Source organism: Suricata suricatta, chromosome 3 (assembly GCF_006229205.1).
Source record: "Suricata suricatta isolate VVHF042 chromosome 3, meerkat_22Aug2017_6uvM2_HiC, whole genome shotgun sequence".
NCBI lineage: Eukaryota > Metazoa > Chordata > Mammalia > Carnivora > Herpestidae > Suricata > Suricata suricatta.
In genome coordinates, this window is record NC_043702.1 from 44,851,185 (window position 1) to 44,863,713 (window position 12,529).

The window sequence follows — 12,529 nt, forward strand, 5'->3', positions numbered from 1 at the left end:
ATTTTAGATAAAGGATGAATGCTGAGACTAAGAATTGAAGCTCAAACATTCATCCTTCACCTAATCCAAGACCTTTGAAGTCACATTTTGAGACTTTGTGATAAGTAACTGGTTGAAATATAAAGAAATAGAATGTCTAATCTTTCACATACTTTAGAATACACAGAAACACATAAAATAATTGTTCAATACGATACAATTTAATTTTGTTTTGGATGTTTACCAAAACTTTTATATAATTTGGTTTTTAACATTTTGTCTAATTTTGTTCTCTGTCCTGCAACAATGTGTACTCTTCTTATAGTTCCTTTAAGTGATTAATTTCCTTTCAGATTTGTCTCACTCATCCAGAGTTACCTTAACTTGTTGAAACATTCAATATATATTAATGGACAAGATTCTTAATGAGTAAATTAGGAAATGTCTTCTGATATATAGAACAAGTAAAGAAAAAGGGGAAAAAAGACTGTATCCTAGCTTGGATATGAAATAAACAAACTCCTTGTAAGAGCTTGGAAAGTTATTTGAATTGTGTGATAGTTGGAACAAAAAACTTGACAGAATGGTAAGAAATGAAAAAGAGAGTACCTAGTATGACATAGGTACTTCAAAATCCAGATGCTGATTAGATACAAAGAACTTTAGGATACAGTGGCAAATAGTTAAATTGTTGGTGAGAAAATTTTTTATCCAGCTAATTTTGACTTAGACTTATACACTGTGGAATGGCAAACTGGTGGTAGGACTACAAGAGCGATCACAGGTAATCCTCGGGGAAGATGAAAGGTGAGTCCAAAGAGCAGGTTAGTGACAGACTACCTTATCTTAATAATAATTGACGTCATGTCTCCAGGCTCTCTTCCTCACAAGAATACTCCAGTTTGTGTAAGTTATATGGAACAAAATGGTGAAGTTTTCACTGATGCTAAGTGCAACATAAATATCAAATTGATGATTTCAGAGAAATTAATTTTGGCTCAGCTATCACTCTTTCAAATAAAGTTCTTCACGTAATAAAAAAAAGATTTTTCAAATGATTTTAGTGTGTTAATGAACAAAAATTCAACCAAGTAGATATGACTCTAACCAGCCACTAATTGGTTTCATTGAGCAATTCATAAATTGGGCAGCATCCCATTGAGAAAATAGAGGAAAGCTCTTTGGAGTTGTACTAAAATGGAAGGTTTTTATAGAAAGTAGATGGAATAAGAAAGTAAAACAAAAGAAAGATTGTTTCAGGCAAAGTCACTTTTTCTTAGAGTGAAGGACAGAAGGTCATATTCGGTGAATTATCTTATCTGCCTTTGAGGATGTTTGAGGGCCCAAGTGACAGATTACTTACTTCATTGATGCTTATCAGGAAACTCCTGACTAACAGGTTAAGATTTACCTTTTTGCTGGGGGAGGTTGAAACTGCAATAGGTATTCAGCCCCAGTTTAGTGACTTGGCCTAAGTGATGCCATTTTGGGCCTTGGTTGTCTTTTTAGCAAGGGAAATAGGAACTGAGTACAAGGATATATGTGTTCCAGTGCTGAGGAGAACTGGAAGTAGACCTGCAGAAGGACTCTGCTGTAGAGTGCAGACACCCTCTCTCACCTCTCCTGTGCCCAGTCTTGTCCTCCTTTCATTCTTTCCCATCTCCTCTCAGAAGGTCCACATTCTCGGTCATTCTTTTCATCATTCTCTCTTACCTGGCTTTTTCCACATAATCATCTGGCATATACCATGATGGCTGCCGTCTTTTCTATCTCAGCTTTTTAGTTAAGAGTGTGGCATCTACTCTATGCTTTTTCTACAGCTCTTCCTTCAAGTTCCAAAAAAGCTATCTGATTGGCTGAGCTTAACTCTACTAAACAGAGTCTGTAGATTAGCCCAAAAATGTATCCGTGTTCATTCCAATCCAAAACCAGGCAAATTTCCTCAACAGTGTGAGTAGGACAGGAACATTGAATGTGCTTGAGTGGCAGCATCTGAAGTAATAAGGGGTAATAAATATGCAGCAAAGTTTCATTGTTAAAACCAAAGTTTTAATACACACAGCAAAGTTTTATTTGTTTTGTGTTTTGTGTTTTTGGTATGAAGTACAGAATAGCTGTGAGAAAACATGAAAGAATATTTTTTAAGCATCTGTACTTTGAAGTCAGACGATGCAATGTGAATCAGAAATCCACAAACTATACTTGGCCTTCTGAAACCTGGGAAACAGCCATTAGAAGACAGCAGGATTGTTACCCCAAAAACATGCCTCTCTGGCATAAGGACTAGTTTAGGCTGGGTTTTTTTTGTTTGTTTGTTTGTTTGGGGTTGTTTTGTTTTGTTTTGTTTTTGCCGAGTTAGAAAGAACATATTTTTATTTAATATTTCATTGGCTTGCTCTAAAAATTTTATTTACTTAAATTTCTTTAACTGAAGTATAGCTGATAATATTACATTAGTCTCAACACAGTGATTGAACTAACATTATGCTATGCTCATCACAAGTGTAGCTACCTACTGTCTGTCACCCTTCACCACTATTACAATAGCAATGACAGTATCTCCTGTGTTGTAATTTTTATCCTCCTGACATTCACTCCATAACTTAAAGTCTGTATCTCCCACTTAGGGTGATTACTCTTAAAAAATGACAGACATAGGAGGAAAAGGTTTGAAAATGGAGAATTTATCTTTTTTTAAGGGACATTTACGTTTATAAGAGAAATCTCCACCAGCACAGGTGTCTCCCTCTCTGTATCAGGAAGAAGAGAATAACTAAATCTCTAGAAATTTATCAGTGGAGAAGGCAAAGACTTCATTTTGCGTTGAAACCTAATCCTTGTTTACTCTGCTTTTCCCAATAGTCGCTCATAACTGACTCACTCATCCCCAACATCATTTTGTCTTTAGAGATGTTTAAGGCGGTGGCTTGGGCCACTGCAAGGAGTCATTCTGCTTTCCTGGGTATCTCCCATGTACACAGAAAGTATGCATGTTATTAAACTTGTTTGTTTTTCCCTGTTAATCTTTTATTATAGGCTGGTCTCACTCAAGAATCTAGAAGGGTAGGTTTCATATGGGAAATCTACACAGACACGGAAATGCCAAAGACAGTCAGGCAAAATGAGGTATATGTGTCACTCTGAACTAAAGACAAGGGGTGAGGGGTCTGGTACTTCAAAGGGAAAGCATGCAATTCAGTGGATGATAATAAAGGGTAAATATTTGCTAAACAAACATTTGCAGGGCTATCAAAACCAAGACCTAGGAGAATTTGATCAAACAGGTCTTTCTAGGTTCTTCTCTACTATGCCTAGTTCGTATCATAATGTAGTAATCTCTAATGATAGCTCTATTTCTGAAGCAGATCCTCTGTCTAAATTCTCTCAGACTGCTGTGGGGGAAGGTAAACAGTATTTTCTGAATCTGCTGAGTTTTGAGTGCTTTTAAATAAAAAATAATCTTCATGTCAATGTCAGCCATCTTGGGTGGCCTGTCCTGGGCACCTTCTTCATAAACTAGTTGGGAGAATTAAATGAGGTTATTTACGTGCTAGACCCCTAATACTTAGTCAACAAATATTAAAAATACAGAAGAAGAAAAGTTACCTCTCACACAGAGATCAAAGGAATGAAACACACAAACAAAAACGTGGAAGGCACAAAGAATATGAAAAGGGAAAAACAAGAAACCGATGGATTTTCTGATAAAATGATTGAAACTTTCATAGAATAGTAGTTTCTGAAATCTTAGGAAGTCTTTAGTGATCGTAGTCAGATATGATCATAATTCCATTATGAAACAGTAAGGTTAATGTCATGACAGAACCCTACAGCAGAACAAATGGATATATTAAGAATTTACAAATTATGTAAAATAATATCATTACCATCATAATATAAACAATAGTAATAAACAAAAAATCATGTTTATTGAAGGTGGGAGCCTGTCTTAAGTGCTTTATATACATTTATAGGTATACATATATTTATATGTATTAACCCATTTACTACATATATTAAACCTAAGAGCCTTTATAATTATTATTTTTGGGAAAAAGAAATGGATGCTCAGAGGCTTTAAATAATTGACCAAAGTTGCAAATGCAAAACTAGCAAAGAGCTGAGGTTCAGGGTTCATAACCCAAAATTTCGCAACAGACAATTCTCTAATCATAGGGAACTTCAGTAGCCCTCTGATTTTTTCACCAGTATACTGAAAATGTAGATAAAATAATTTGAATAAAAAACAGACCGGAAAAAGAGATCATCTTAAGCATGAGGGGAAAAGTGTTTTTTTCTTTTTAGCTGATTATAAAAAAGAATCCTGGAAAGTGGAAGACACAGTTCCTCAAGAACAATAATTCTGAGTACGGTTTCCTTCGTTTCGTCCCTAATAGAAAAGCCTTTTGAAGTGTTTGGCGAAATTAGGCTAAATACTGTTGGAGTGACCTAAACAGGAAGTCTGGCTGTTCCCCACTGCCTGTGATCTCTCACACCAGCTCTGGGGCGCCCACTTTGCTCCAACAGACAGGAGCGACTTTGGGCTATACAATCATCAAATTCATACCTCGCCCTGTCACTGCTGGCAGGATCAGATTACATTTCTTTCACTATTCTCCACTCCCAGTTTCTTGATCTGTTTAAAAGAAGAAGTACAAAAGATAAATCTTCTCTTCAGTGCCTGGAAGGGAAAACAAAATAACCTCAACTCCGCTTTGAAAAAAATCTTTCCAAGAACTTTCTTCAGAGATTTGGCTCGTGAGTACTTGGCGATACACTTTCTAACCCATGAGAAATAATATTTATTTCTTTTTTTGTGGGAGAAAAACGGGGTACTGAGACTAAAGGCTGGTAGGGGAGGACCATTGTCTGTAACCCTATAATGAAAATTGACTCTTCTCTGTAAACAAAGTAAACTCATACTTCAGTACAAAATGAAGTTCTCAGCACTTTGCATTTAGTTCTTCAGCAGATATGTGCAGCATATATTTATGCTTTAAGACCTTGAACATTTTTGTAAGAAGTTGGTGAGATGTAGCTTTTTCTGTAATTTTCAGCTTTTGGTGGCAATTCTTTACTAATCGTGTGTTTAACTGGATTTTTTTTTCTGAAGATTTAGTTTACTTTTAAATAGTATATGTTCACACATAAAGAAATAGGAGTGAGAGACTCCCTGGGAGCCTTATGTTGAAAGGACCTCCTTCCATTACCTTTAATTGTTCATAGTTAAAATGAAGCATAAACATTAGAATTCTTGTAAACTAAATTAAATATTATATGCCTGTATTAACTAATCTAAGGAAATATTTTACAAATCTTCAAAAAATAAAGCTCACACTCTAGACACTTAAGTAAGAATATATAATGTCACTATTTGCAGGGCAATGATGTTAATTAAAGCAATAGATCACATACCTACATGATGTACTATCATGTTCATATTGGTTATGAAATGACATTAAAATTTGCTTCTAGTAGTTAATAAAGGCGCATAACCACCAAACTATAATGAGACAAGATTATTTAATTATGGAAAAAACTCATTTGTGTAAGTAATACCAAAAAATGAAGGACGAACAGTGCCATGTAGGAAAAAAAAAAAAAAAAGATAAGCAACAGCCACACTGTGACTCAGTCCTCTGGAAATTAGTCACAAAATGACTTTGTAAATTGTGTGATAAACACAAAGGGCAGAACCCAAGCAGGAAGTCTATGGCCGAGAGAGTCATATTTTATGTGTAAAGGCATAATATTTACGTCAGAATAGAAACATGTCAATTTTGAGATACTGCAAAGTATTTAAACCTAAAGAAAGTCCTTCCTTAAAAGGTTTTTAGATTGTTTTTAATTCATTATTCTAGTGCATGATTATTTTAAGTCATTTTATCTATATCTCCTCTAATCTTTAAAATAAAAGGTGAATAATGTCTTTGAAAATGTATTGGAGTATACAATTTAATTCAGAGCGTTTGGGTTAATAAAATTACATAAAATATTCATGGGGATCAAAAGGGTTAAATATTAATATAAATACAGATAATTAACATCATAGACATAAAAGCAAAACTCTAAAATACTTTTCAAATTTGAGTAGTTATGTTGGGAAACTAAATTTATCTTCAGGTAACTGACCATAGAATGTTGTTGGAGAGGGGCACGTGGGTGCTCAATCTGTTAAGCGTCTGACTTTGGCTCAGGTCATGATCTTGTAGTTCACAGGTTTAAGTCCCCTGTGGGGTTCTGTGCTGACAGCTCAGAGCTTGGAGCCTACTTCGGATTCTGCCTCTCTCTCTCTCTCTCTCTCTCTCTCTCTCTCTGACCCTCCCCCACTCATGCTCCCTCTTTCTAAAAAAAAAAAAGAAAGAAAAAAAAAGAATGTTGCTGGAGAACTTTAATGCCATACATATTACTATTACTATTTGGGTCTTTCTATTTTTCTTTTCTATTTCTATTATGCTGAATGGCACAAGTTTTGTTTTGTTTTTGTTTTTTTAAAGGTATATTCTGATATCTTTAAGTATTAGTTTTACCTCCAATGACTAGATCAAAATGTGGTTCCTGTCTAAATGGATTATGCCATCAGTTGGTGCTTGTAAGTCTGATAGTCTGTAACTCAACACTTCACTTGCTTGTCATACAGCTATTTTGACTAGAATCTTCGATTAGAAACATTTTTGCTAAATTTAAAAATAATCTATGAAGTGGGAAATTGTTTTTGTTATTAAACTATGGTTTTGTAATATTAATTTACTATTTTCTTGAGAATTAATTTCCTGATATTTGTTTTCTATATATTTCAAAAGATAATTGGATAAGATGACTAACTACTAGAAGAAAAAGTCAAGCTCAAAAGGTTTTACTTGTTCCTAGAATACCTAGGAACTAACCAAATAGCAAATTAATATATTCTTTAGAATAGTTAGGAATAGTTGGTTTAAATTCAGTGTCACAAACTTTTAAGACACATTTCGCCTCAGATCACTACCTAATTAGCAAAAAAAAAAAAAATTGCAAAGTAAAAATCTTTGCAAAATAAAAGAATAAAAGGCAGGAGAAACAATATGAAAAGGGAAGGGACGTACTTAGAATAGGATTTTCAAAAATACTTTATTTATTAGTATACATAAATAAGTTGAATGATAATATTGGTCAAAATAAGTTAATTATGTCACCAACATATTGTTGCTATGTAGACATGATCTAAGAACTTTACTACAATCTAATTCACCTATTTCAATAAAGGCTGTTTCCAGCCCCCTCCCTTTTTTGTTTTCCTTCTAAAACATTTAACTCAGGAAATTGTTTTACAGAGTTGTTTTTTTAAAAACAAAAATATTATTTTGTTGTTATTGTTGTTGCTGCTGCTGTCAAGGTTTATTTATTCATTTTGAGAGAAAGAGAGAGAATGGGGGAGGGGCAGAGAGGAGGAGACAGAGAGAACCCCAAGCAGTCTCCCTTCTGTCAGTGCAGACCCTGATGCAGGGCTTGAACTCACAAACTGTGAGATCATGACCTGAGTGGAAATCAGAGTTGGACAATTAACCCACTAAGCCACGCAGGAGCCCCTAAAAACAAAGATATGTTTAAATGCATTATATCTTTTATAGAAATATACCAAAGCTATAATTCTTTGATTTTTTGGAGATATCTGAATTCAAGAAATTGAATGACTATTGAACTCATTTCTGAATATTAAATCACACCTACACGAAGAAATGTTGCAAACAATTCCAGAAAGTTCTTTCATGACAGACCATTTCTAGTAGGTCTCTGAGATCCTCAATGACTGGTAGTTGGTATGATGTATCATCTCTTTGAGCCCAGTCTCCCCCTTGTCTTCACTTCTCCAAGTGGCAGGTGTCATGTAGAACCACAACTTAGGATTCAACTATCAAAAGGCTGAGGATGAACTAGTCATTTCCACAATTCTTCTTTCCAGAACCAATAACAAAAATCACTGGATCCATGTCAAATCTGATATGTTCATATCTCTTCCACCCTTCCTTTGGGACTCTATGTTCTCTCTCATTTGGAACAAACACGTTTTAAATTTATTTTAAAAACAAAAGAGTAAAAGGACACCATCGTCAATAGTAGAAGTGCCAGTGATGCAATATTTCTATTCCAATTATTCTGTCTGGTGGACCATAGTTCCTTGAGGTGACATGGACTTATTGCAAGGAATTTCCCAATAAAAAAAGTCATAGTAGCATTCTTTCTAGATGGAATAAATATTATATGTTGCTGACTAGACTATTTTGCATCAGATATGTGAAAGTATGAGTCAATATGGTACTAATAAAATGTAGTGTTTTATTAACAAGCATAATTTGCCACTGGCATCCTTCAATTCCACCACACCCTCAGTGCCACCACCACTCTCCTGCCAACCTCTGTTTATCTCTCCTGTTCATGAGTCCTATCAATGTCTAGCCTAGCCTCAATCCCATAATAACAATCTTTACCTCATTCTTTACTTTATAAGACTTAAAAATGGAGTAAACCTCAGTAATGGGGTAAGCCTTAAGAATAATAGTTTTGTTGCAAAATTGAATCAAAATGATCATATTAAAATACCATATGCCTACTCTTGCTCTTTTTAGTGCCAACTATTTTCAAATATACATGAATATAAAATGAATGAATTTCTGATTCATGATATAAGAATGAATCTTGGAAACATGCTAAAGTGAAATAAACCAGAATAGAAAAACAGATAGTATATAGTTCCATGTGTATATCCAGAATAGACAAATTCATAGAGACAGGGAATAGATTAGAGTTTACTAGTATCTAGAGGAAGGCATGAATGATGAGTTACTGATCAATGTATACAGAATTTCTGTTTGGAGTAGTGAGAAATTTCAGAAATATATAATGGTAATGATTGTATAACATTGTGAATATAATTAATGCCACTGAGATGTACACTTAAAAATGGTTAAAATGGCAGGGGCACCTGCGTGGCTCAGTCAGTTATGCCTCTAACTCTTACTTCACCTCAGGTCATGATCTCACACTTCTATCTGGCTCTATGCTGACAGCATATAGCCTGCTTAGGATTCTCTCCCTCCCTCCTTCTCTCTCTACCCTTCCCCACTTGTGCTCTCTCTCTCTCTCAAAATAAATAAATACATGTTAAAAATTGTTAAAATAACAAATTTCATGGTACCTCTACTATGCCACAATAAGAAATGGTAAAAGAAAACTCTTAAAAAGAATTCAGTTTAAAGAATTCTAGATTCCTGATGATATTCCTTTTATATCTTCTCAGTAGAATAAAAGCACAAATATTATAATGTTGGACCTCTAAACTAAAAAAAAAAAAATAAGAAAAGAAAAGAAAATGAGATCTTCCTGTTTTTTTTTTTCCTGATGAAAATTCGAACATGATTTTACCTGATATTGCTGTACTGGAGGCTAACGTTTTTTATTCATATTATCTTTTTTTATTTTGGTATCAGGGTAATTTAGGCCTCACAGATTGAATTGGCAAGTACTCCCTACCTTCTGCTAAATTTTCTGGAGTAGTTAATGTAAAGTTTGGATTATCTTGTCTTTAAATGTTTGGTGGAATTCACCAGTAAAACCATCTGGGACTGAAAGTTTCTTTGTGGAAAGGTTTGTAATTTCAAAATTCAAAAAGAAAAATTATAGTCTATTCAGATTATCTATTTCTTCTTGAATGAGCTTTGGTAGTTTGTGTCTTTCAAGAAATTGGTCCAATTATCTAATTTGTCAAATTTATAAGCATAAAAATATTTCCTCATACTAGAATCTGTAATGATGTGAAACCTCTACTTCTTGATATTACTTGTTTGTACCTTCTCTATTCTTGTATCTGTCTGCATCAAAGTCTTTTCACTTTTCACTTGTGTGATCATATGAAAATGGACTTTTAGGCAATATATAATTTGGTCTCAATGCTTTATTCAACCTGGAGATATTTGCCTTTAAATAGGGTGCTTAGAACATTTACATTTGATGTGATAATTGGTATGTTTGTATTTATGTCTCTCATTTAGCTATTGCTCTATTGGTCCTATCTATTTTTGTTTTCTTTTTTACTTACTTGGGGTCTTTTGAATTCAGTATTATGTATGATAATATTTTATCACCTGTGTTGGTTTATTTGCTATTATTCTTTGTTATTTTAGTGGTTGTTTGGGGGCTTAAAGTATACATCTTTGGCTCATTCCATTCTGCTTTCAAGAGATGTTAAGCCATTTCTCTAATAGTACAAGAAACTTCAAACAGTATCCTTCTACTTTTCCTTCCCTGGCCTTTGTGCTATTGGTGCCATACATTTTGTTTCCATATATGTTATAAATTTATGTCATTATTTGGGTTTCAATTAGTCATCTTTTTTAAAATTTCTTTTAATGTTTATTTATTTTTAGAGAGAGAGAGAGACAGACAGACAGACAGACAAGTGGGGGAGGGACAGAGAGAGAGGGAGACACAGAGTCTGAAGCAGGCTCCAGACTCTGAGCTGTCAGCACAGAGCCCAATGCGTGGCTTGAACCTACAAACTGTGAGATCATGAACTGAGCCAAAGTCGGATGCTTAACTGACTGAGCCACCGATGTGCCCTTCAGTTAGTCATCTTTTTAAAATAAACTGTTTACTTAAATGCATTTAGATTTGCAGAAAATTTATGAAGCTAGAAAGACTAGCCATATACTCCAAACTCATTTTATTAACATATTAATATGACACATTTATCAAAATTGATGAGCTAATTATCCTTTAAAGAGATTTAAATGTTAACAAAATCTTTTCTATTTGCCCTTGTAGTTACTTACATCCTGTGGCATCTTCATTCCTTTGTATAGATCCACATTTCCATATGATACCATTTGCCTTCTTAGGCACATTCCTCTCTTTCCAGGACTCCAATTATATGTATATTAATTAAGATGCTTTTAGAGTACCTCAAAGATCAATTATTTATACCAGTTGAGGCAAACATAGTCCCAAATTATAAATATTATAGACAAAATATATATTTAGCATTATAATTTGGTCTTATACTCATGTGAGAGTGGCTACATTATTCAAGTTTCTACACATCTTATTTGAGTTCTGTTGTTTTAATCTGATTTAGCAGAGTTGTTCAGTCCATGAGGAAAGGAAACAGGTACAGGACAAAGAAACCATTATGCACCCACACCCTGATGTTAATGTGCTTTATCAAAAAATTGTGAGATAAGCAATTTACCTTAGAAATGCCTAAACTTTTCTTTCACTGTCCATAATTGCAGTCCTATTTTAGTCTTCCCAGGATTAACCTTTTTGTGTATGTTTTATCTGTTTTCTCTTAAGGAATTGCTGATGAATGTATCAACTAAAGAAAGATGTTTAGGGGTGCCTGGATGGCTCAGTCAGTTAAGCATCCAGCTTCAGCTCAGGTCATGATCTCACGGTTTGTGGGTTTGAGCCCTGCATTGGGCTCTGTGCTGACAGCTTAGAGCCTGGAGCCTGCTTCACATTCTCTCAAAAATAAACAAACCAAAAAAATTTTAAAGAAAGAAAAAAAGAAAGATGTTTAATCCAGGAGAATTTAAATTAGCCACAATTCACATGGCAAGAGATTTCTTTTTGTTTTCTATATTTATGGTCAACTTATTTAAAGCCATTTTATGTTTGCATGCATTATTAAAACCCTTAAAAAAGTAAAAAGTCCCTGAAATACCCTGTTTGCCATTCCATTGTTATTTCAACATTATTCTTCCCACTATCACTTACCTGCATTCCATATGATCATCTCCATATTCAGAGGCCACAGAGATACAAGTGACCATCTCTCCTTGTAATATGTACTGGATGCCTCAATTAAAAAGATATGAGTGAGTGGGCATCCTTAGATGCCCAGAAATGTGTATAAGAAATATCTGTGCATACGTGTATTTGTCCTTTAGAACAGAGTCTAGTTTCTCTCAGATCTCAGGAGCTTACATTTCACCATAAAGGACATATCTGAGATGTGATTAAATATCTAAAGAAAACAATATATAGAGTTAGGATCAAAAAGAATATCAGGTAATAATATGTCCTAGAGAAGGCAAGATAAAGAAGTTATCTTTGTAAAGTTTTTTTTTTTTTGAAGATGTTAGTTTTAAAACAATCTCTACACCCTCGTGGAGCTTGAACTCACAACCCTGATATGAAGCGTCTCTGCTCTACCAACTGAGACAGACAGGCACTCCTCTTTATAAAGTTTATGATGTGAGATAAGCCATAAAGCTATCCAATGAATTGGGGCTCCTGGGTGGCTCAGTCAGTTAAGCGGTCAACTTCAGCTCAGTTCATGATCTCACAGTTCTTGGGTTCGAGCCCCACGTCAGGCTTTGTGCTGACAGCTCAGAGCCTGGAGCCTGCTTCTGATTCTGTCTCCCTCTCTCTGCCCCTCCCCCACTCATGCTCTGTCCTCTCTGTCTCAAAAATAAACAGTATAAAAAAAATTTTTTTAATGTTTATAAAAGCTATCCAATGAAAAAGAAATCTTTGAGAAAAGATCCTTTTGAGAAGCCAAGGGAGAGCTTAAATA

At 34.5% G+C, this 12,529-nt stretch overlaps 1 protein-coding gene across 1 annotated transcript in view; it reads left to right on the forward strand.

The window, feature by feature from the left end:
* Window positions 1-4,456: 4,456 nt before the first annotated feature.
* The window catches only part of TFPI (tissue factor pathway inhibitor), a 70,716-nt gene continuing 62,643 nt past the window's right edge, over window positions 4,457-12,529 (forward strand). Inside the window, exon 1 of the mRNA XM_029933289.1 lies at window positions 4,457-4,737. The gene's annotated coding sequence lies outside the window, so the exon portion shown is untranslated. The remainder of the gene's footprint in view (window positions 4,738-12,529) is intronic.